This window comes from Pteropus alecto, unplaced genomic scaffold, assembly GCF_000325575.1.
Source record: "Pteropus alecto unplaced genomic scaffold, ASM32557v1 scaffold61, whole genome shotgun sequence".
In the NCBI taxonomy this organism is placed as follows: domain Eukaryota; kingdom Metazoa; phylum Chordata; class Mammalia; order Chiroptera; family Pteropodidae; genus Pteropus; species Pteropus alecto.
Window position 1 is genome coordinate 14462115 of NW_006434835.1, and position 26736 is coordinate 14488850.

The 26736-nt window shown below is 34.0% G+C and overlaps 1 protein-coding gene and 1 pseudogene across 5 annotated transcripts in view; both read left to right on the forward strand.

Moving 5' to 3' along the window:
• The first annotated feature begins 907 nt into the window (after positions 1–907).
• Positions 908–26736, forward strand: part of NCOA1 (nuclear receptor coactivator 1) — a 148590-nt gene continuing 122761 nt past the window's right edge. For 3 of the 5 annotated variants that reach the window (XM_006910276.3, XM_015588220.2, XM_015588223.2), the window contains exon 1: positions 908–1037. The gene's annotated coding sequence lies outside the window, so the exon portion shown is untranslated. Of the gene's footprint in view, positions 1038–26278; positions 26412–26736 lie in introns of all 5 variants that reach the window. The other 2 variants (XM_015588218.2, XM_015588219.2) reach the window with 2 other exon arrangements.
• LOC112478525 lies at positions 6335–6453 on the forward strand (annotated as a pseudogene).

The following is a 26736-nucleotide window of genomic DNA, read 5'->3' on the forward strand; positions in this document are numbered from 1 at the left end:
GGTAGGAGGTACACATGGGTGGCTGAGAAAGTATGGAGAACATTGTGGGCATGAAAATAGGAGAGAGGGTAGTTGGCCAGAACGGTCTGTGTTTTGAATGGAACCCTAGAGTGACAACTGTGAGAGCCAAAGGTATAGCTTTACTACCCTAGCAGAGATTCTTGAACTGACCTGTGGTATAAGGATTGTCTCTGGAGCCTGACCACTGTGACTTTGTGATCTAAAGGGAATAATAGTGAAAAGCTTAACCCTGGGTGGTTAAGCCTAAAGCAATTAAGCTTTAAATATTGAAAGCTGGTGGGGCTCACGTTTCTTAAGCAGAGTCCCCACTCTGTGGAGTTAGCTTTGAGGTAGAATGGGAAGATACAGCACTCTATTAGTTTAGTAAAATCCAATTTGTCTTATCCCACTGCCAATGACCCAGGAATGAATGACAGCCATCATATTGGGTGCATCTTTATCAGAGAGGTTATCATCTTCTGGAAATCTTGTTTCCTCCTACTGTTCCATTTTACCTGACACAGGGTGTTGAGGCTACTGCTGCTGGCTCTGGTGAGTGAGCTAATAGTTGAGCCCTCTTGTCTCCTTGGAATACCAAAACAAAGCCTCATTTGCTGCATACCTCCTTTGGGAATCTAAACCTTTTTAAAGCTAGGAACTAATTACCTCTTATCAACTAACTTTCTGTCTTTCTTTTTTTCTTTTTCTCTCTCTTCTTTCTCTTCTTTCTCCTTTAATCTTTCAATATTTTAAATCTGGAGTAGAGACAAGAATGGGAATTGGCATTTCTGTAACAACTAAAGCATCTATATTAGAGTCTATAGGAAAACAGTGATGTATTACAGTATCTGAAATATGTAATGTTTTCAATAGACTAAATTTGTCATCTTTCTTCTACTTTAGATCTATCCTTACTAATGGAAATGTAACTGGAACCAACTCTGATGATAAAATCAAGGACCATCAGACAAGATCATGCAGTAGGAATTTTTGCTTCCAAATGAAGACACCGACATTTAGAATTTCTACTTTCTAAGGTACTTGACACTCAATTTTATTTTAATTTGATTCTTTGGCAGTCATTTTATCATGTTGGTTTCTATATGTAGCTTTTATAAGTTAAACTTTTTATGTTAGAATGGTTAGCTTTTGGAGATGAGTTCAAACCATCTTCCTCTACTTACTCCCCCCAAAATTGAGAAAAAGATCCAGATTTTAAAGGAAGGTAATCTTTATAATTAGGAAAGTGTGTCCGTTATGAGAAATGAAGTTATATACTGAGTGCCAGTTAAGACTCAGTAAACTGTGTTAGAGGACTTGGAATAAATAAATGTCAGTTTAATAATTTTTTTATGTCATGACTATTTGAGATGAGCAACTGAGTTCAGCACTCTAGTAGAGTTTGCTCACATGATACAAGAGATCTTAGTTATTGTCGTTTAGTTCGATTTGGAAACTTTTTTCTCCTCTTCTAAACTTATTGTAAGGGATTTTCTATTTGCCAAGAAGTGTCACTTTTATTCCCCACAGACTACGTCTGTAGGACCTTTGGGATTTGCTGGGTTAGTTTCACTTGGACCAGAAAAGTGAGAAGATATGTAATTAAAGAATCAGATGACACTTCCAAATTATGGGGTAGATTCTCACTCTAAAGACTACATAAGATAATTGAAAACAATCAAAGGAAACATTGTATTAATAGAAAACAAATACAGTGCTCCCCGTTTTTCTGATATATGTACAAATTCTAAACAAGGTACAGTTTGGTGTTCATTTAACAACAAACTTTTTAAAAAATTATATTTTTCTATATAGGCAGAAGGTATGAAAAGATAGTTATTATAGGAAATAGATCCAAGATGGTCAGTTCTCTGTATACATTACAGAGGTTTATAAATTAATTTTGCTAGAATATAGAGAAGACAAAAATCTGAGAAAAATGTATCACATATTACTAAGATTATTTCATTTTGTTCTGTTTTGGAAGAAGACTATATAAAGCACAAATTCTAAAATAATAAGAATCCATGGTATTGGAAAATTCTGACTGCTTTAGTTAAAATAAATAGGTTACTTTCTAAAAGGGGATACTGTACTTGAGCAATTTTTTTGCCAAAGAAAAGTTACTTCAAATCAAACAGCAAATGAAAAAGAGTTAGGTTGCTTTGAAGAGAAGTTTTAAAACTTCCCTGGCAGCTTGGAGATCTACTTTTCGTGTCATTTTGAATCAAATGATAATGATGATTAAATATATAATTTTTCTTGTTATTAGAACCATTTCCCTTATTTTTTTAGATACCTTTCCTTCTTCCTTTCATAATTTGTCTTATTATCAGAGCCATTTTCCTTAATTTTTTAGACATCTTTTCTTCTTACTTTCATTTAACAACATTTGTTTGATGTCCAAGCTTTACAAAGAATGACTTTAGTTATGTAGAAGAATATAAATTATTCTATAACTTCATTATGAATGAAGTCGAAGACATCTTTCATTCAGAATGTTTACTCTGGGGCTAGGGAGACTAGATAGACTTATCTGAAAACCATTTTAAAGCAGTCGTAAAATAAGCATATAAAATCATAATTTAGAATTCCTTTTTTAAGTAATATAGTTAAGTTTTATATTCAAGTCTCAACAAAAGCTAAGATTAGGGAGTAGGAAGTTCTGAATTTGCTAATTGGTTTTGTTTGTTAACTACTTATGATTCTACTTGTAAAAATGCCATATAGCCAAATTAGGTTGCTTAAATCCTTAAACTAGGGATTTCTAATTCATCTGAAAATTTTACAGATTTGTGCTCAGAAGTTTTATATAATAATACATTTTGACAATACTTTCTCATAATTTTTTGAGAGATCTTTAGATTTTGAGATTGTGGGATTTTATTTTTTTATGGGGGATTTAAGCAAAACAAAACCAGTACATAAGTTGAGGTCTTAGAACATTTATAAGATTATGTCTTGGAATACATACATTAAGTTAAAATGGTACCTTTAAAAAATATTTTATTTGAACTCAAGAAAACATTTGCAAAATTCCAACAAGATATATTGAGGAAGTAGATTTTCCCTTGCTATAGTTTTCTCTGTGTTATGAAAAGCTTTGGCTTTTCCACTTTCATACTACCCTTGGAATTGAATTAACATTTCTGTCTTAGTTTCCTTTTCTATAATAATTACTTTTAAGCTTTGTGATGATAAATTAAACAAGTGTATAAAATTATATAAAATAAAGTTTTTCAGTGTGAAATTAATGAATATTGCTAAAGACAGAGCTGTTGAAGTATCATTCACAATTACCCTTCTCATAGCCGAAAACAGGTCAGCTCACACCACTACTCAGAAGCCTGTAAAACCAGTTTCAAAGTTAATAACAAATATGCTTGGAGAGAAAGTAAAATGAGCTTTTGGCAAAAACCTCTTATCAAAGGCATACCATCTGGAAAAGCAATTACTGTCGTGTGCACGCTAGCAGAATTTTTGTTTTTCAGTTGGATGAAAGCATTGATGTGCAGAGGACATACCAGCACTTCATGTAGATGTGTTATTGTTATCACTTAGAAATCAACTCCACTGCAGAAGAGTATTTTGTTATTATTTCGTTTTGTTTTTGGTAGTGGTTGTTTGTTTTTAAGCCACTGTTGCCTGGAAAAGTTGATTGATTCCTCTGATCAAAGCCTAGCAACTTTAGCTGCAAGAAAGGTGTTTTTGGCCTGTGAGTATTAGAAATTGCACCAGGAACAATCCATATCCCACTTTTGTCAGAGAGAAGAATTGGCATTCAGTAATGTGATTTCTAATTGTGATTTACTGTTGAGAAAATAGTAAAATTCGTGGATATAAGCAATTTTTGGCCACTAAAGCCATATCTTTTCAGTTTTGTTAAAAAATGATCAGCAAGTATAGGATCCTGCTTTTCCACTGTGATGTGTGCTAGCCATGTAGCGTGACATGGCCTTACATGTTTGTTAATTAGTTTTTTAGTAAAATAAGATAAATATTTCTTTATTGCTGATAATGCCATTTCTGTTATTTCAAGGGAGTATAACTTAGCAAATACATTTATTATTTCCAATAATCAGAACTTATGACTTCATATTCACAATATCATGGGTTTTAATGTTAAGGATGTGGTATGAGGATTTTATAAAAGGTCTGAATTAGGTACAAAATAATTCAGTCTAAGAGTTTAACCATTTTCCTACACTTTATTATTTTAATTTGTCAAAAACTGAATTTTTAATTGTACATGTTTAAAAACTATATCCAAATTTTGAAATAGAACATGAAGCAATAAATACTTTCCAGAGCCAGAATGTCAGGAGAGAATAGATTAGGAATCTTTTTGATACAGTCTCTCAAATTGAAGCATTTAACATTCAGTTTTGAGTGGGGATATGCTCTTTTTTGGGGGGAAGGCATTCAATGAAATGCTGAAAGTAGACTTCACTGAGAAATATTGCTATAATTCCTAGGGCAATGTTCAGTTATAAAAATCCAGAATATCTTACACAGCTGATTTATAATTAAGAATTAGGAATTTTTGATTTAGTAGAAATAAAGAATAACAATCTAGTTGAATAGGAGAGTGGCTTATGGCTAAAGCTGATTACAGATCTGTGGTCTTGAACATCTTGCAAGAAAATTATTAAACACTAATAAGGCATGGCAGAACAACTAAGGTACTTAATTGAATGGATGCTGGCTTGCCAAAGATGAGACAATTTGAGCACCGGCAGGTAAAACTGCAATATAATCAGTCACATCAAATATGTTTAAATCTGTGAGTTCATAATGATACTTAAAAAAAACAGATTAGTTTTCTTTGGAGTATGCTAATGAACCAGCTGTACCTGAAGGTAACGAAATAGTTGAGGAGAGGAAGTTTCTTTTCCAGGAGTATTCTAGTTAATAAATAGAGCGATAAATAGAACATCATTGTTTTGTAATGGATTTCTGGACCTAAGCAAAGATCATCAGTGGTTGCTAACCTCACAAGAAGACAACCAGACATTAGGTTTCTCTTAGTGAAGTTCACAACACTAATCGTGACATATTCTTGCCAAGAAGTTGAATTAGAACCCGAATCTGATCAAGCCTCCTGCTCTAACTACCAGTTTACCAGAAACACAGAAGACAGGGAAACAAATGAAATGATACCATGAGGATGCAGTCTGCAAAATCCAGGCTTTGGGGAAATCTTTGGGACACAACTTGTTTTTTTTTTTTTTTTCAGCAAATAAATTGTAGAGAACAAAAAAAGAGAAATGAAGGCCAAAATCTGAGATTGATAACAATGTTTGGACTTTATTTGGGTCCAGTTTTTAATAGATAAATATGAAATAATCAGGAAACTTTGAACACTGACTGTATATTTGATATTAAGAAATTATTGTGTGGGGTAGAAGGGAGAGGAGGAGGGGGGTAGATGGGGTGAAGGGGTTCAAATATGTGGTGACAGAAAGAAACCTAACTATGGGAGGTGAACACACACTGTAAATATATATATGCCTTACTGTTAAAGTGTACAGCTGAAACTTATTAGATTTCATTAACCAGTGTCACCATAAAAAATTAATTAATTTAAAAAAAAGAAAAGAAAAAAGAAGAAATTATTGTTAGTTTTTAGGTGTGATAACAGTATGTAGTTATTTTAAAAAGTCATTACCTTTTAGAGATGCATAGTGAAATGATGGGTGCAAGGATGTGTCTGGGATCTGCTTCATTGTTTCACAGAGTAGAGGGAAGGCAGCGGGTGGGGATGAAACAAGAGTGGCCATGAGTTGATCATTGTTTAAGCTAAGCACTTGTGGTGTCAGGGGTGATGGTGCTGGTATAATTCTTGATATCATTCTCTAAGCCACTTTGAAAATTTCCATAGAAAGGTCCAGAAATTTACATTTTCTCTGTGTTGGCTTATAAGAATACAGTTGAATTATGTGTATGTAGCAACCTGATGAATTCTTTCTAATAATTTCTCGAGTCTTTTGGGTTTTCTATATAGGAAATCATATTGCCTACAAAGGACAGATTTACTATGTAGTGCTCACTATTTATCAGGCTCCAGTCTAAGCGCTTACATATATTTACCCAGTAGATCCTTGCAAGAACTCCAGTGGAAAGAGGTTAACTTGCCCAAGGTTACCTAGCCCTGTATGTAGTAGGAAAGGGATTAGAATTCAGGCATTCTAGCCCTAGAGTCTGTCTTCTTTAGTTTTTGTGTCTTTCCTTAAAACTTGTCATTTTTATTCCCTTCACTCTAATCCTTACACCTTTTATTTCTTTTGTTTACCTTAGTGTACTGGCTAGAAGTTAAACTTTTAAATACCAGTTTTCCTATGGCCATGCCACCCTGAACATGCCTGATATTGTCTGATCTCGGAAGCTAAGCAGGGTCGGGCCTGGTCAGTACTTGGATGGGAGACCACCTGGGAATACCAGGTGTTGTAGGCGTTTAATAAAAATACATACATACGTACATACATACATACATACATACCAGTTTTCATTTGTAATTTTGATTTTGGAAGGTGTCTTAACATTTAGGGAATCCAGAGTCCAATTGAGTTTGCTTCTTTACAAATACAAGGTACTCACTAAGTGACTAAGAATTAACGTAGCGTAACGTATAGCCAGAGATCAAAGAATAAGTATATTATAACAGCTTTTAGTGTTTTTTTTTTTATTTAATTATATTTACCTCCTGATCTGGAAGTACCCTATTCATGTCTCATTTCACGATAAATTACTTGTTGATTTTATTGGTTCTATTTACTGAAATTCTTTGCGACTCTTAGATAAAATTACTCCTTTCCCCCAACCCCCACACCTGTTGTATGATTACTTCCCACCTGACTTTACGTAGGTTACATGAGGTAAAATTAGTCAAGGCATTTAGTACACTGTTTAGCACATAATATGTATCTAGTAAATATATCTTGTTTGGTTTAAGAGACAGCTACTACATAATTTTGTATAAAAATTGCTCTTTTTCTTTAATTTTTAAGATGAGGAGGGGTGAATATGGCTTAGTTACTTTAAGAAGTCCTGGGTCTGGGGCAGATGGGAAAAAACTGTTGATAATGTGTTATGGTGGTTTAATGAGTAATCTCTGTGTTCTTTTTTTTTTTTTTTTTTTTTATAATAGTCTCTGAGTTTGAGAAAGATTACTGAGAGAGTTGATTGCCAAAAGAATTCTTGCCTATTAAGAGGTGGGGCGGGACCAATTTAGGGAAAATATGACTTGTCCCAGCTCTCTGGTTTTTTTAATTTTTCTTTGCCAGCTACAAAGTACATTATGACACAGTGAGGTAGCTAAGCTTTATGAAAAGAGACATGTAAGCTCTAATAATAAGGAAAATTTTTGGTATCACCTTCAGGATAAAGAGATGGGTTACAATTACAGACAACCTTTTTCTGAAGGTTATAGAAGATGGCCATCTGAAGACCTGGTCCCTGCTATAGCTAGATGAAAATTATGCTTTTTTTTCTGTGCATCACCACCCACCCACCCTCCAGCCCAGGTACACCTATTATTTTATATAGCAATACATTGAAGCAACCTTTTAACATACCTTCAATGGTATTTTTGAAAATGATATTAAACTAGTTAGAAACTGTTTCTTCCATTTTTCCAAATGACAGTTAATTATTGAGTGGCATAGCTATTGAAATTGAATAACCAATTATTTTTGTTAAAGGTTTTGCTTTTATGGATTATAGTTTATTAAAGAGATAAAAGAATTTTTGAATAATAAGATACATGTGTGTAACAGAAACTCACTCTTTTTTCTGATCATGAAAGATTTGAGTGGAAAGATGAAGTACACTAGTCCCCCTTTATCAAACACAGTTTCACTTTCTGTGGTTTCAGTTACCCTCAGGTAACTGCGGCCCAAAAAATATTAAACGGAAAGTTTCACACATAAACAATTCATAAGTTTTAAATAGCATGCTGTTCAGAGTAGTTTGATGAAGTCTCGTGTCGTCCTCCTCTATCCTGCTCCGAATACAAGACATCCCTTTGTCTTAGCCTGTCCGCCTTACTTCATCTCGTCACATAGGCATTGTGTCATCTCACATCATCACAAGAAGGATGAGTGCAGTACAGCAAAATATTTTGAGAGAGAAAGAGCACATTTATATACCTTTTATTATAGTATATTGTTATAATTGTTCTATTTCATTATTAGTTACTGTTAATCTCTCACTATGCCTAACATAAATTAAACTTTATCATAGGTATATATTTGTAGGAAAAAAACTTAACATATAGAGGCATACCTTGTTTTATTGTACTTTGCCTAATTGTGCTTCACAGATAATACATTTTTTAACTTTTTTACAAATTGAAGGTTTGTGGCAACCCTGCATCAAGCAGGTCTATTTGGCACCTTTTTCAATAGTATTTGATCACTTCGTGTCTCTGTGTCACACTTTGGCAATTCTAACAATATTTCCAACTTTTTCATCATCATTATGTTTGTAATGGTTATCTGTGGTCAGTGATGTTTGATGTTGCTATTGGAGCGCCACAAGCTGCACCCATATGAGAGGTGCACAGTTGAGAATCTCTGTCCTTACTGTTTATATCATTGGATGCATTTAATGCTGGTAAAAATTTAAAGCCTGAAAAAGTATAGTGTAAGGCCTGCATTGTTTATGGGGTTTATTTAGTCACTTATAAAGTGTCATTTAAATTTGGGATAAGGATACTTTTTCAGTTGACAGAGTGATACTTAAAAAAAAAAAAAAATAGGTTAAGCCACAATAGAAAACTTCAGTTAATTCCAGAAAAGATGAAACTATATATGCCTATTCTGTCACTACAACAGAAGCTTAAAATGTACTATTTCAACTTTTCCAACAACTTGGAAAAATCAAACAAAACGTTCTTAAATAATGAGTCAAACAGAAGATCAACTGATTATTTAGCACTCTGAAATGAGATTCAGGCTCACATTAATGTGCTCAGAAATAAATTGATTTAAAAAAAGAAGTGAATGTACTCAACCTCAGAAGTCAATAAAACAAACAAGCAAATAAAGCCAATAAAATAAATGCCTATGAGAAAGGGAGGATATAAATAAGATAAAGTTAGAAATAGATGAATTGAAAAAGAGAAACTATAAAATTGAAAAATTTAAGAGCTATTTCTTAAGTTTATAAAACAAATAAAAGAAACAACTGACTAATCTTATTAAGGAAAAGATAGAAAATCAAAGTAAGAAAAGATAAAGAAAATATAGAAATAGAAAAGAGTTTTGTTTTTTTTCAATTGTGGGAAAGCTCTACTTATTAACTCTTAGCCAATGCATTAGAAATTTCTCTGAAATGAATTGTGAAACCCCCAAACTGCTTTTAGAAGAAGAAAATCTGGGTAAACCAAAAACTATGGGAGAAAGTTCAAGATATTTTTTCCAAAAATTGGTTCTGGGGCCAGATCATTTTGCCAGTGAGTTTTTTCTAGCTTTCAAGGAACATGTAATTCCTTAGTGAGAAACTGTTCTAGAGATTATAAAAAGATGGAAATATGCCCGATTAATGTTATAAAATCAATATAAATATCTTAGCATGGAAGTGAGATTTTTTTATTTGGAGGGGGTTACTATTTTAGTTTCTATTGTAAGCAAAGCAGATTTTTCTTGATACTAAACAGTTGAGAAAAAAACAACCCAGAAATTAAAATCTGAGACAAAGATGTCTTTTATATCTATTAATGTTTACTGTTACTGCATCTCTTCATTCCTTTGTGTAGGTCTAAACTTTGATCTGCTATTTTCTTTATGCCTAAAGAACATTTCTTTAAGTGCATGTCTTCTTGTAATGGATTTCTCTCAACCTTTGTCTAATAACATTTCCACTTTCATTTTGAAATATATTTTAAGTGGATATAGATCTTTAGGTTGACAGATTTTTTTTATTCTTCTAGTACTTAGCAATGTAACTTCATTGACTTATTTGCATTGTTTCTAATGAGAAGTCTTTGTTTTTCTGTACATAAGGGGTCTTTTCCCATCTCTGACAACTTTTAACATTTTTTCTTATTCGCTGGTTTTCAACAAATTGATGATAGTATTTATATTTCTAAGTGTAGTTTTATTTGTTTATCCTTTTTGGCTTTTTTTTTTTTTTTGAACTTCTTGGATCTGTGAGTTTATGGTTTGAAAAAATTTTCCCATTATTTCTCCAAATATTTATTTGTCACCTTTTTCTCTAGTTTTTAGACCCCAAGTACATGTCTATTAGATTGTTTGATATATTACTACAAATCATTGGTGTTCTCTTTTCTTTCTCTTTTTTGTATTTTTTCTTTTTTGTATTTTTTCCCTTTGTGCTTTACTTTGAATATTTTCTATTGCTGCGTTTTCATATTAACTGTTCAGTCTGCTTTAATCCCACCCTGTGTATTTTTCATTTCTAGAAGTTTCATTTGAGCTTTAAAAAAATCTATACTCCTCAACACTTTCATATCTTTCTCTACCTTCTGGAGCATATTGAGCATATTTATAATAGATTTTAGCATCTTCATCTAGCAAGTTTTGTGTCTCTGTCAGTTTCTATTGATCTTTTATTCTCCTGGTTATAGGTCATATTTTCCTTTTAATGTATATGCCTGGTAAATTTTCAGAGGATGTCAGACATAGTGAATTTTATGTTGTTGGGTGCTGGATTTTGTTGTATTCCTTTAAATTATGTTGGTCTAAGTTGTGTCATGCAATTAAATTTTTTGAATTCACTTTGATTTTTTTTAGACTCAATTTGTTTTGAGGAAGCTTTGTTAGGGTGAGTCTAAAACAGCCTTTATTCCTAGAGCTAATTTAGAGTTGAAACATTCTGAGGAGTTTATTTAATGTCTCATGTGTTACAAGGTCTTCAGTCTTCACTCCATTTGATAGGAATACAAACTGTTCTCAACCTTGTTTGAGGTTCGGGAACCTTTGGTTTATTTGTTTTTCAGTGATCCTTTCCCCAACCTTTCGTAGATTCCTCTCGTATATGACAGGTCAGTACCTGCCAAAGGCTTGAGAGGAGACCTATGCAGATCTTCAGAGCCCTATTATTATATGCAGTTCCTTCTCTCTGGTATGCTTTTCCACAAATTCTTGCTGCCTTGGTCTCCCTGAATGTGAATTTTTGTTTCCTCAACTCTCTGAGACTGTCAGGCTCTGTTTCCCACACAATTCAAAACTATACCGACAATCATGTGTAGAGGGACTAAAAAAATTAGGCACAGGTGGGAAAAAGCAGCATGTCAGAATGTGACAAAGGATTAGACTCAATGTTATATTATGATTCCGAAGATGATGGTATAGAAATTATATGTATAAATATATACTGCATAATGGAAACTGCTTCAGGGTGTGATGTGGGGCAGTTGTAGGGCTCACCTCATTTTTTCCCCTTTTTTCAGGTATCCTACTCCAGTATTGACTGTTGTCTAATATCTGAAAACTGTTGTTCATTTTACCCAGTTTTCTGGTTGTATAACTGGAGGATTAATTGAATCTCTTTTACTCCATCATGACTTTTTGTGGAAATACTTGATTATCTTTTTCTTCTTTTTTTATATGGGTTAAGATGTGGGCCTAAGTAAAAGAAGCCAAGAAACCAGTTGGCTTATTCTCCGTGTTTCAGGTGTGAGGCTCACCTGTAACTGAGGCTGAAGGGTTCCTAGCTGCCTGTGGTCAAGATCCTTTCATAAAAATAAACAGGCAGTTTTGCCTGGTGCACCCTCTCACTTCCACTCTCTGGAGCTTACTTCAGTGGTAGAGTGGTCGATCAGGATTATACTATTCCAAATCTTGGTCAAATACCAGATAGTTTTAATAAGTTCTTAAGACTCTTACTTTTAACTGAGTTAAGACCCCTTTTAATTTACTTTTCTCAGGTATTTCTGTTTGCTGTTACTCACCTTTAATGTTACCAAGGTCTTTGGTTGTTATTTGCTAGTTATCTAACTGTGGTTGTTATTTTTCACCTGCGTTGTACTTACTTCAATCATCATGTATTTTTCTGCATCACAGTAACCTTTAGGATCTTAAAAGAGTTTGATCTTTATGCATTATATCGTTAGTTTTGCTCCTGCTTCTCTGTTCTTGGTTTCTTCTACTCAGAAAGGAAGGAGTGAATAAATAACTGAATAGCTGTAGACAAATATATTCGTGCATACATACAATGCAGTTACTCAATTCTAAGACTATTAATTGTGATGTATGCTATTGATTTAGTACGTTTTCAAGAAAAAAGAAACATTTATTTTTAAAATTCTTTTTAGAAATTAGCTGACAGAAGCATACATTTATCCATATAATTTCTATACCATCTTCTTTGGAATCATATTATAAGATTGAGTAATCCTTTGTCACATTCTGACTTGCTGCTTTTTCCTTCCTGTGCTTATTTTTTTATTTTTATTTTTTTTTTGGTCTCTTTACACGTGGTTGTCAGTATAGTTTTGAGTCATATGGGAAATGAATTTAACTGCTTTTCTTTTTTGGGTAGACTCATATTTTCAATTTTTCTATAGATAAGCTGTGAATTAAATAACTTCCTTTTTGAGTTAGCTGGAAACTTTTGACAGTTTGCAATCCAGCACTTGGGTGATAGTACTTTGTAAAATATTAATTGGTCACACCAGTGTCTCCCAGCTCTGAAAATTCTATGATCTGTTATGAAAGATTAGGCAATATCGACTGTCTTTAATTGCCTTTGCTCGTCTTGTAGCAGACAACCATAGCTTTTTGCATCGCTATAGCTTTTTATTTCAGTGCTTTATCATAGTTAAATCTTTCTGAAAACATTTTTAAGCAACAATTATGCTTTCAGATATAACTTAAAATTCAACTGCAAGTGAGTTTACCTATGCAATTAACTCAGCTGTGGTCATAGTTGGATAAGCATACCTTCTGTGGAAGGTATTTCTATAGCTTTACACATGGGCAAACAGTGACATACATCATAATTTATTCTTTTGCTTGGCTACTGGTAGATTTTTTGGAAACCAATTTTGATACTTCTCCTAGTTTCAGAAACCTGAAAATATTATTTTAAGAAAAACAACTATCTTTAGAATTGAGAAAACATGACTTAGGAATTTAATATATAATAAACAAACATAAAGTCTGTCAAGTGGTAGAATTATTTAATAAGTTTTGAAATGACCAAAAAAGCAGCCAGAAAAATTAGTGTTGAACCTGTCTGTATACAGATGTATGGTTAACTTTTTAAAATTGAAAAGTTAGTGAAACTATGCAAAGAATAGTAATCTAAGAAGACCAAAAATTGACTGTAAAAAATTAAACAAATCTATATGAAGAAAACCAATACAAAATTTAAAAAATATAACAAAATGGAAAACATTTATAAATATAACTTTAAATACTATCTAAAACTACTATGAAAATTAAAAAAAATATTTACAGCACTAAGATTCCAGTACATTGATAAAGTCACACCCATTTGGTCATAAGGGGACACAGAGTAAACAAACATAGGTAAAGAGTTCAACCTCCTGAGTAATTAAAACAATAGTGAATTACCTTTTCATACTTATTGAATAACTATAATAAAATAATCCATAGAGAATCAAGTACTCATGCATTGCTTTTGGAATTGGTACAGCTCATTTGGAGTATAGTATGGTAGTATATATCTTAAAAGCCATAAACATTACTATGACTATTGATTTAATAATTCTATTCTTGGGAATTAACCCTAAGTAAATAATTCAAGGAATAAAAAAGCTGTGTTAGAGCTATATTCACAATAGTATTACTTATAATTGTAAAAACTGAAGACAGCCTAATTGGCCAACAATGGGAAATTTGATGTAGTATGATAAATTAGTAGTACCCAAATATTTTATATTCATTACATATAAGTGTAACACTGTGACAACTGGGATGGTATCTTTTTTGTTCCCTGTAACACCAGTGCCTGGAATAACTTGGCTTATAATAAATATCCAACAATTATAATTATTGAAATGAACAAATCAATGGAATAACGTTAACTTAAATGAAAATTTAGACATACGGAACCAGTTTGTAAATACCTAAATAAGTAAGGGAGATGTGGAACAAGTTCGTTGATGCAGAGTTTTGGAGAGAAATTTGAACGGGAGTGTAAAAGTTCAGTAGGATATGGATTCTCTCTTGGGAGCCAGGAGTTGGGAAAAATACTCCAGGAAGAGGATCAGTCTGAGAAGAAGCCTGACGGTAAGAACTGAGTGCAGGATGAGGTAGTTGCTGAGGCATAGGTAAAGGCAGTGACCTGAATGTACTTGTAAATCAAGCTAACTAGGTGGGACTTTTTTCTGTAGTTTGGGAAGTCATTGATGGTTTTCAGTAGAAGCTGACATTGAGAGAGTTATTTAATTCAAAGAGTTTAATTTGGCATTGGTATATAGGACAGGTTCAGGCAGAGAGTCAGCTTAAACTGTATTGGAAATACTAGAGTGGAACTTTGCATGAGAAGCCCCGTGATAGTAATTGTAAAGCTATTTTTCCTTTTGAACTGTGGGTAGGAATCTGATAATTTGTTCCTATGCACTATGCTATTTTTATTAATTTTACGAGTTAAACTTGGTTATGTAAAAGGACAGTGCTTTCAGAAGAGTAAACAAAATTATAATACAGAAAAAAATTTACTGAAATCTTATGTTTAATATCATTCACAAAGATGTTTAGGGTCAAAATGAAACTGTCTTAGGAAACCTCCGTTGAACTATGCCACACAGATAAGTAATTCAGCTTCACTTTTGTTTTTGTAAATCTTTCCTTCTTCATTAAAGACAGAAGAAAATTATGTCAACTGTCATTGTTCTGTCAAAATATTGCTAGAATATCTCTTAAACTTATGATCTTCTAGTGAATGATCAGACTGTTAAAAATTATGAATTGAGGACCTTATTTTCTCTCTAGGTGTTTATGAAAAAGTAGAGTTTTTCCCACCTAACATTTAATATGTTAGTGTAACTTGGATAGTGAAAGTTGACATTTATGAAACAGGCATGTGGCGAATTAGGGTTATGAAATTTATTTGGAATAAATTTTTTTAAAAAATTGTTGCCAGTGGTTGTACAAAACTAATTCTGCATTGTTTATAAAATAGAGAAGCAACATAAATTAAATTATCTCTAGATAAACATGTACAGATTCTTTAAAAAAATAGCAAGCATTTTATCAAGCAGTTGTTCAATATTTTTGAGTATTAATGTTTACCATTCAGAATTAAAAATTTTAATGAAAGTTTTAGATGACCAAATGATAAATTTTTAATTAAAATGACAATTTAATTGAATTAAGTACTGGTTTAGAAGAATATACTCAAGCACCTAACTAAATTATTTTATATTGTCAGGGTTAGAGGTTGAGTTGGAAAGGACTTTGCCAAACAGGTGATGTTTTACCTGAATGCTAAGATTTACTTTTTGAATATGTGCTGTTTGCTCTGCATGCCAGATGTCGGATTTGTTATATGCATAAGACATCTTTTCCTTAACAGACTAAAAAAGTTTGTAAACTGTGTAAGAACCATTAAGGTAAGGGTAATAATAATATGCCATGAGAACAGAGATTAATTTGGAGGAGGGACAGGTGGAGAGGAAGTATTAGAACTTTGCAGAGAAGATTGCATGAGCTGGGACTTGAATGATGGATAGATTCACACCCCCTAGAAGGGGCAAAGAGATGTTCTTAGGTGTAGAGTGTGCAGTGTGAGGAGCAGTGTAAAGGCTTTCTTTCTTTCTTCTCACTAAATGTAAAGAAACATTTCGATCTTTTAATTGGTGGGTATAGAAAAAGCTCTGTTATATATCAAATCACTTCTCATAGAATTCATATGATACTTTTAAATATTAAAGTAAATATTCTCTGGGCTGCAAAGAGTTATGAGGAAACATTTTGGGACAGTGGAAATGTTCTATATCTTAATTGTGACAGTGGTTGCATAGGTATTTTCCTTTGTCAAAACTCATTTTGTTGTACATTTAAACTAGGCATGGTTTTTTGCGTATAAATTCTATCTCAATGATATTGATTTAAAATTTTTCTGTGAAATCATACTTCAAAATATGTACCTAGATTTAAAAAACAGTTCTTAAGGAAGAGATTTTCAGCTGTTCATTCTCAAACTAAATGTCCAACACAGGAATTAAGCATATGAATCATACAGCAGTGAGCAGAATAAAAGTTCATGCTTTCATAGAACTTTTTAGTGGAGGAAGGAGGCAGATAATATGGAAGAAAACAAGTAATTAATTTGAGGTAATTAAGTGCTATGATAAAAGTAAAACAGGATAGTGGGGCATATAGCCACTTGTAGTAGGGAAGAGTTGTCATTTTAGATGGGGGAAGGTCAAGTAAAGCCCAAATGAAGAGTCAGCCATACTTCCAGCTTGTTGATTGTGTTCTTCAAATCCGACACTGAACTTAATGTTAGAACTGAGACTGAATACCTGTGGGAATTACATAGACGGTTATGTATATGCAATTGATTATATGATTATAATGTCGAATGTAAATGTTGGAAATTTGAATAAAATAAAATAAATTGAGATGTGGGAGATTCGAGTACATTTTTCTCAATTTTTATAGCAGATTCAGTAAATACTATCTAAAATTAAAATGAATTAAAAGGCACGCATAGCATTGGCTCTTGATAATCTTTATTCTTAAGGTAAACGAATCCTTCTGGCCTCCATGGTTTCTGATAAGAAATTCACTGTCATTCTAACTTATGTTCATCTAGAAGTAGTATACTCTTTTTCTCTGGGTGCTTACAAGATTTTGTTCTCTGTATTTAGTTTCAGAAACTTTATTATAATGTATCTATGTTTGGATTTCTTTGGCTTTAACTTGTTTGCAGTTTGCTCAACTTCTTGAATTTGTTAGTTTATGATTTTTACCAAGTTTGAAAAATCGTCAGCCATTATTCAAATAATTTTTCTGCCCACTCTTTCTCCTCTCTGGAACTTCGATGGCATGAATGCGAGATCTTTGTAATTGTTCCGCAGGTCCCTGAAGTTCCATTTACTCTTTTTCACTCTATTATCTTTCTGTTGTTCAGATTGGATAATTTCTGTTGATATCTCTTTAAGTTTACTGATTCTTCTTAATCGACATTTTACTATTGAGTCCATCAAGTGAGTTTAATTTTGGCTATTGTATTTTTTCAGTTCTAAAATTTCCACTTGGTTGTTCTTTATATCTTTTATTTCTTTGCTGAGACTCTGTTTTTTCATTTGTTTCAGTAGTGCTCATAATTACTTGTTGGTTTGTTTTATGGATAGTTGCTTTAAAATTCTTGTTAGATAATTCAGACATCTTTGTCAGCTCAGTGCTGGTGTCTATTGTCTTTTTTTCATTTAAGTTGAAATTTTCCATGTATTGCTTTGGTTTTTTTTATGGGTATAATTATTATAAAAACAAATTAGAATAAGAGTAAAAGGGAAACAGAACCAACCAAGCAGTATAAGCTCAATTCCTTTCTCTATAAAATAGAAATAATATCTACTTCTCAGACTTTTTGTAAAGACTACATGGGAATGCACATGTAAAGTATCCAGTCCAGTCCCTGGTATATAACAAATGCATAGAAAATAGGAGTTAACTTTGTTTTTCTTTTTTTCTGATTATGGTATTTTGAAATCATTGTTGTTAACTACAAAACATTTTATGAGAAGAGGCTCTTTAAAAGAAATCTTAACTCATCGCCACCTCTAACTAGTTCTCTAAATTGTGATTACTTAATACAAAGATCCGTCTATTCCTCAATACTTTCTTAGTTTTTGTTGGGGATGGACCTTTTTGTGGTTAAACCTAGATCAATTTCATTCTCATCCTTGGCCTTAGGAAATTCATCTTTTCTATCTCCAGTGCCTATCCAGGGCAGAAGTGGAATAATGTATTGTTGGCAGCTTCCCCTTACTTGCCACCAGCATGACAAGTACATTCCCTTTTTGCTTTTAAGATTTTACAGCTAATCCTTAGGGGAATGGTAGAAGGAGGAAGAGGTAGAGAAGGGGTAGTGGTCACGACAGAAATAAACTCAGTGGTGTTAATAAGGCTTAAGAAATCCTAATAGCTTCTTAAAGCTTTAGGTAGTCCCCGACTTGCTGTCGGTAATTAGAAGCCCTGTTGGACTGATGGATCTTGATTTTTGTCCTTTCTCACGAAACTTCTTTCATCCTCATGATGGAAAGATTTTCCTGAGAAAGTGACATTTCAGTTGAATTTCAAAAGATGAGTAGTTAGGAATTATTAGATGAGGGAGGAAAAATATACAGGCAGATAAAACAAGCATATCTAAAGATTTTGAAGTAAGGAAGGAGCATATAGCATATTGACGGTACTAAAAAGAAAGTCAGTGCAGAAATAAAGATGGTGTGGTATTGGCAAAAGGATAGATCCACAGATCATTGGAACAGAGTAGACAGTCTAAAAATAGGACCCATGCAAGTATGGCCAACTGATTTTTGACAGAGGCGCAAAAGCATTTCAGGAGAGAAAGAATAGCTTTTTGTCTAAATGGTGTTGGCTTTGCATTTATATACAAAAAAATGAACTTCAGTTTATACTTCATGTATTATATAACAGTTTACTCAAAATTCATCATAGATCTAAATGTAAAATGTGAAACTATAAAGCTTTGGAAGAAGGCATAAGGGAAAATGTTTGTGACTTGAGATTAAGCAAAGAATCCTTAGACATGACACCAAAAGCATGATTCACTAAAGAAAAGAAGTGGGTAAATTGGATTTCATAGACATTAAAAGCTTTTGCTCTGGGAAGGACACTGTTAAGAGAATAAAAATACAAGCTACAGACTGAGTAAATATTTTCATATTACATATCCAATAAAAGACTTATATCAAGAATATATAAAGAACTCTCAAAACTCAGTATAAGGAAACAAAAAACTTAATTTCAAAATAGGCAAAAGACATAGACATTTCATCAAAGAGGATATATAACGTTGGTAAACAAATGCCTAAAAGGTGTTCAAAATCATTAGCCATTAGGGAAATGCAAATTAAAACTATGATTCAATACCACTGCATCCCTGTGAGAATGACTAAAATAAGAAATAATGAGAATATAAGGTTCTAGGAAGGATGCTGAAAAACTGGAACTCCCATACATTTCTGGAGACAATAAAAATGGTGTGTATATTTCTTTAAAAAAAAAAGAAATTTTGAAATGAATTATATATACAGAAAAATTAGAGATATATACTTCAGTTTCCTGTAATGTTAATATCTTATAAGCCATGGTATATATTTCAAAACTAAGAAACCAACATAGGTACACTCATTTTAAGTTTACAATCAGTGTTTAAATTTTAAATTATCTTAATATCATAAACATTTTGTTCCATATTTTTACTATTTTGCTTGTTTGAATTAGGATCTAAATAAGATTCACAATGTGATTAAATGATATGCCCTTTTTTAAAAAAAAATCTTTTAATCTGTATTTCTCCTTTTTCTCCTCTCTTTACCTTTCCTCTCTTTTCTCTGTCTCCATTTTTCTCCCTTTATTTTAAATTTTTGCAGTGTATTCATTGAAGAGACTAATTTATTAAAGAATCATCTCTTGCTTATTGCATCCCATAGCATTGTTTAACTTGTTGGTTGTTGTTTTCTGTATTTCTTGTAAATTTTTGTTTGAGTGTGGAGGCTTGATGAAATTCAGGTTTGATTTCTTTTTGTCAAGATTATTTTACGGAAAGTGTCGTCATCTTTTAGATCCCGAAGAGAATATAAGCATAAAGAAGTGAGCACAAAAATCTGAACCATATTTCCCCTAGAAATCATTGCAGATTAGTAAGTAGCACAAACCAATTGGAGACAGAATAGTTGACCAGAAATTGGCCGTTAGGAGGCTGAGAATCTAAGAGTTTTCAGCAGTCTTATGGTGCTGTAGAGATAGAGTCATGGGAAAACTCTTAGGCTTCCAGTTGAGATCTGTGTATAACTAACTATAAGTTAGCAGTAAAGATGAACCAGAGAAGTGACCAGGTCTTAATGTAATTGAAAACTGCCCTCAAATTAGCTTAATCTCTGGTTGGATTAGTTCTGTTGCCACCTAGAAACTAAAGAAAACCTATTGAAAAAGATAATATTGTTCATAGCTTCTACAATTTTTATTACAAAATATCTGACGTTCATTCTCCAGATTCCAGGCATGCCAAGAGTCATGAACAAGAGAAAAACAGATCTAAAACCACAAATGATCAGATGTGGACTTCAGGGAACAATCCGCCACTTCCTTCATCCCTCCTTTGTTTTAGAGAAGAAATCTGTCTTTTTAATTGCTCCCCTCCCCTCCGCCCCCGCCCCCGCGGGTAAATTATCTTGTCTCTCTAGCTGTTTTCATTGTCTTTAGTTTTCAGGAATTTAACTATGATGTGGATTGCTTTGGATTTATCTTGTTTAGGATTCACTTAGCTTCTTGAAACTATAAGTTTATGGGTTTTGCCAAGCTTAGGAAGTTATCAGCTTTTGTTTCTTAGAGCACTTTTTCAACCTTACTCTTTCTTTTCTCTTTCTGGGACTCTGATAACAGGGAAGATATATCTTTCGTTATGGTCCTACAGTTCCCCAAAACTGTTTTCAGTGTTTTTTCTCTGTTCAGATTGCATGGTTTCTATTGATCTGTCTTCCAGTTCAGTGCTTCTCTCTTTTCCTCTATTCTACTGTTGCTCTCGTCCATTGAGTCTTTTATTTCAGTTATTGTATTTTCCAATTTTGAAATTTCCACTTGGTTCTTTATATTTTTCTTTCTTTGCTGAAGTTCTTTGTTTTACACATGTGTGTAATTGCTCCTTGAAACATTTTTATCATGGCACTTAAAAATCCTTTTCAGATAGCATCTCTGTCATCTTGGTATTGGCATCTGTGAATTGTCTTTTTTCCTTTAGTTTGAGATATTCTTGGTTCTTGGTGTGATGAGTAATTTTCGTTTGATACCTGGACATTTTGGGTCTATGTTCTGAGACTCAGGATCTTATTTAAACATTAGGATTTAGTTGGCGTCCTCTATCACTGCTCCAGCACAGAAAGGAGGGGAGTGCTCCATCAGTTACTGCCTGGTGAGGGTAGAAGTCGAGATTCCTCACTCTGCTTCTGTTGACTCTCAATCACAGTGGTGGGAGATTCCTCATTATTACGGGGCAGAGATGGGAGTTCTGGCCAACACTGACTTCTCCCTCGCTGGGAGGGGCAGGAGGGCCTCAGCACTGCTCCCTAGATGGCTTCCACAGAGGAAGGTCTTTTTTACTGTTTGGCTGTGGTTAAAGGCCTGACTCCACTAGGCCTCTTCTGACACCGGCCTATAGCAGGGATGGGGAAGGACACCTTGTTACTGTCAGTTACTCCTCACTGACATATGGGGATGGAGGTCTCGTTATCACTTGGTGGGGACCAGCTCCCAGCGAGCCTTCTCTGACATCACTGTGGTAAGGAGTGTGGGTTGCCCTGTTGTAGCGTGGCAAGGGTGAAGTGTAGGCTCCCCACCCGGCCTTTCCTAATTGGGGTGGGTCCACAGTTTGTTTGTTTGTTTTTGTAATATTTGTCTGGGTACAATAGCTTTGGTCTAGATTGCCCCTTTCCTGATCTTTTAGCTAGAGAGAACAAGATTTTGTTTTGTTTGCTTAGTTGGTTGTTTTTTGTTATTTTGTTTTCGGAGGGGGAGGGCCTGTGCCTCTTGGTATTTCCAGAAACCATCTTCTTCAACTCTACGTCTGGGATACATAAGGCACAAAAGAAAACCCATAGAACTTACTACTGTGTCATTTTCCTTGGATCCTGAGGTCCCTACCTGGTCTGCTTTCTGCTCTCCACTTTTAGAGTCTCCTTATGTTTGTTATGTATGATGTCCAGAGCTTTTGGTTTTACTTAGTGAGAAGAATAGAGAAAAATACATCTATTCCACCTTCCCAGAAGTTAAGTCCTCAAGTACTTTTATCTTAATCATTTATAGTTAAAATTCCCTTTTAGTCTATTTGCCACATGTTTGATTGGGTAGGATTTGATCACTGCGGCTCACTTTTAGGGCTTTTAAAATTTTTTGAATGAAGATGTGGTTCATCATCTAGAAATTGAAGTTTTAAAATTAATCTTTTAGTCTTAATTATTTTGGAGAAAGAGCAATAATAATCTGCATCTCATTTTATTAAAAATATACACATAAAATCTCTAGTTTTTTTGTTTGCTTCAAGAAAAATGTCCCAGTGTAGTTTATGATTAATTATGTATATTTTAATAAATTAAGAATAATACTTTGAATATATTAAATCTCTTTATGTGCCCCCCCTCTTTTCTAAAGTAGATTACATTAATTTCATGTGATTGTATCAATAGATACACCTGACTATCATATTGTTTTCCTAATTTCAGGTTCCCTTTACAACCGCATCAGAGAATGGATTAATATGCTAAGAACTCACTCAATACTACTCTTGAGGGGTTTAGAAATAAATGGGATACATTTAGTATCATCTTAAATACTATCTGGATTTTTATAGTAAATTCCTGATTTGGGCTTCTAATATGCCAGGCATCACTGGGAGGAATATCTTCACTTCGATTTTGCTCTTTGCTTGTAATGGTTTTCAGTTTTCTTTTGGGTCAGGAACCCATTGGAGGGTCTGCTTTAAGATGTTCCTTTTCACAAACATTCACACAGAGAGTTCGAGGACCTCCTGAAATCCCCCAGAGTTCACAGACCTTGGGTCAATCCTCTGCTTTGTAGTTTTTAAGCATTTTTCTACGCTTTGTTATTCTTTTAAATATGACAACAACCCTGAGAATTTGTGGCTTGTATTCATATTTTAGAGTGAAAATACTGCTGCTCAGAATGGTGTGTGACTTAATCTAGTATCACATAACTGTCAAATGTGAGTAGAATTGAAGACTTTCCTAAATTGTAATAATTCTATCAGAGAACATCAATATTTTCTAAGATTTTTACTATTTAATATGTCATGTTGCTTCCTAATAAGGTTATGTCACCTTTTCCTCTCTGACAGCAAATGAGTATGCCTCTTTCACAGTATTACATTGAGTGTGCCTGTACCTCAGTGTTTGCTAAATTGATATGTTCATAACGATATTTAATTTGTTCCTTTGTTTGTATTTAGGGTCCTTTGTCCAGTTATCCATTGTAGTCTTACCAGTTTTAATACCATTATGTATAAATTTTCATTATATTAAGAATATTAAATTTATCATATTTTTTGCAAATACTTAAACTGCTTCTATTTGCCTTTTAATTACATATCGTTTTATATATAGTTTTGAACTAAGTATCTAGATTTACTCTAATTCCCATGTCCTCTGTTTTTTTTCTTTTTTTTTAGTATAGAAATATCCAAAGATTTGACACACTCAAGTGAATGCACACACATACACATATTCACAGACTCTTAATTTTAAAAACATAATCGGAATCTAAAAGAGTAAGAAAAGGAATGTCATTTAAGTTGCAATTATTTGACTTCTTTTTGTCATACGTTTATTGGCTTTTGGCCTTTCATCTTCTTTGAATAATTTTTGTTCAGTCTTTCAGAATTTTTATAAATGATTTTATGTAGCTATCTAACCTTTTTCTCCTAAAGTGAATAATTAGTTCTATTAGCATTTATTTAAAATTTCTTTTCTCACCCATTGTTCAAAGTCTATCATATATAAGACTCCCATATATACAAATATTTGTCTGTACTAAAGTCCCTTTGGTCTAATTCTGTATCACTGCATAATTATCATACTGTTTTAATGTTATTGTAGCTTTAAAGTTTTTTCTTACTAGTTTTTCAAAAATGTCTTGCTTATTTTTGGTATTAATTCTTACAGATTAACTTTAGAATATATTCATTATAAGGACATGAAGGATTTTGATTAGAATTGCATCAAGTTAAAGATTCATTTGTGGGAAAATTGATCTCTATTATTACATCTTTATGGTTGGTCAGTGGTGCTATATAGTTGTGCAGTTCCTCCAGTCTTTGCTATACTTCTTTATCTTTCTTCTGTACACAATGCTCTGTAAGTGGAATCAGGAGATCTCTGTCTCTGTACTCTTGGGGACTTTCCTTAAGCTCTCTGGCTCCCAGGAGTCTTTCCCTGGCACTCTTACTAGAATACTGAGGTTTCTTTCAGTCTTAGTGTGCCGCAGCCCCTATTGTTGCAATTATACCCCATAGGGGCCCTCCTGGGTTGAAGCATAAATTGAGAAAAAGAGAACAATACTCAGTGAGGATCCAGACTCTCATGCCTACCTCCATACTTGTCATACTACCCTGGCTCCTTAGGACAGAGAGACAGGTTTTCTCTTAGGCTTTTAAGTGTCCTGCCTCAGTAGTACAGCTTTGTGATTCAGACTTGCTTCAGGGCGGGGTCAACAAGAGAAAAAAAGAAAGACAAGGAACTGTGAACTCCCTGCACCCTCCAACACATACGCTTCCCCACTCACAGATGCCCCTTTTACTTCAGCTAGAAAAGAGCGGATATCTCTCGGAGTTTTTGCTGTGTGTGCCTGCTGCATAATTCTGGGACTCTGCCCGCCCTCATGTCAAAGTGGTACATAAAGAAAAGGTTTCTTTTGGAAAAAGAATAAACTCACTGCCATTTTGATTGTTTTTCAAGTTTTGACTTCTCCCTAATGTGTCTTTTAGAGTCCGCAGTCGCTTAAGTATTCTCTCCAGCGTTTTTAATTGTAGTCATGCTCATCATAAGCCGTCGTCTGAGCTTTTGGTTTGGCCTGTTGTGGATTTCTGTTACATGGAGGGCCTAAGAACTCAAGGTCAGTAATGTAGTCAGTGGAAAAAAGAGACAGTAATGGACTTACCCCATCTTGGCCTTCACTGAAAGTCATTTCGTTTTGAAAATAATTTTTGTTTTTATTTACTAATAATTCTTCCTTTGATTACTGTTCTTTGATTAGTGTATTTTACAAACATTTTTCTTGTTTCATGGATATATTGCCCTCATGAATTTCTCTGAAGATATCAATTAAAATTAAGATCATTTTATTTCTTTTCTTGCCTTACTCTCTTTTCCTTGAGTCATCGTGCTCCTGCTTTTTCACCTTAGTGTCTCTCTTAGTTTTTATTAAGAAGCCAGTGATTCTTGGCTGTTCTTCTTTACAGTATTTTCAAATAAAAGTCTAAATCAGTGGACGTCCAACTTGAATATATCTAAAATTCCATGGGGACCAAGTTTAAATGCAGAGTCTTGGCCTCACAAAAATCTGAATCAGTGATTCTGGGTGGGACACTTAAACATGTTAGATGATTTGAATACTGGTAATATCTTGGCAAACTAGTGAAATTCCGTAAAGGTCAATATTCTTTAGAAAGCATTGTCTTCTCTACTGAATTTCATCCTGACCATGGGGCTCTGCAGATTGGCTTTCACTTGCTGTGGTGAATAGGAGGTGGAGCTCCCTTTTTCTTTATCATGTACTTGCAGAGATAAGGCTTAATAAGCTGGGATCTGTCCCTCCCTCCTTAATTTCTGCTATAGGGAAGGAGGTTATCTACAGGGAGAGTTCCTATTATTTCTGAGTTGTGTTGCCGTTTATTTTTTTCCCCCATCAAGATTGCCTCTAGTCTGTTAATTATCTCCATCTCAAAGTTCACGCTAAAGCCCTATAACAGACTTTAGACTCATAGTAAATGCTGTCAGCAGCATTTACTATTTACTGTCAGAGTTGTATTGGTAACCTTTGGTGGTTTTTCACAGTTGTTCTGTGGCCTGCTTATACTCTCAGGCCCTCCTGACGAGAAGTAGATGAATGAGTTCAGTCTGCCATCTTGAACTGGAAGTCCACTGTTACTTCTAAAGTGATGTTAGTTTCTAATGTGCCAAGAAAGATTACTTTTGAATGCTCACATAAAATAAACATAAATCTGTAGGAGGATTACATACTCGTTCAGGTGTTCAAAAAAATGTAGCTTGATTTTTCTATAACTCATCTCTTCCTTTTGATTAGCCCTGGTCACTAGGTAACTGGATCAAGAGTACCAGTCTTAACTCTAATTTGGTAAAACTAAGTCTTATCTAGTAATTTAAATTGATCTCTTTGACTATTTCAATCTCCTTTTGGGTATTAGTCCTTCAAGTATCATCTCTTCTCTCACACCTTTCTGCAGTAGAATCCAGACTTACAGGTTGGGTGTATGTGGCTTGTGTGACCTCGTAGTGGTGGAAGGGTAAGGACCCTCAGTCTTCTCTGTTTCTCACTGAGCTAATTCCTGCAATTGTGACTCCTAGGGTGCTACAGAACTGTCTTTGGATGTTCTTCAGATATCTGCAGCTGAAGTTCACAACTGATGTTACTTGAGATCTGTTCTGTTGGTTCCCAGGATTCGTTGGCTGTCTTCCTAGGTGTCACAGGTAACCTGAGGTATGGCTAGGGTTTTCCATTGGCCCCATAGCCAGGTGGTCTCTTTTCCAGGCCTCTGCTATGGAGTTACTTTGCCCCTATCGCAGTGACCTCTTCTGGCAAACTAACCATCCAGCATGTTAAGTTACCTTTCCTGTACTGCTTTAGAGCACACAGGAATTTCCCGTAACTTCTATGGCACATAGAAGAAGTGAGACTCCAGAGCCAGTCTCATACCCTTCCTCACTCTGGTTGTGATTCTGTGCATTGTTTTGATGTGGTTATCTCCAGCTTATGCTAGGTGTGTATGAGGGGAGATAAGAGGTTAGTGTGGGGGGGGGGAAGG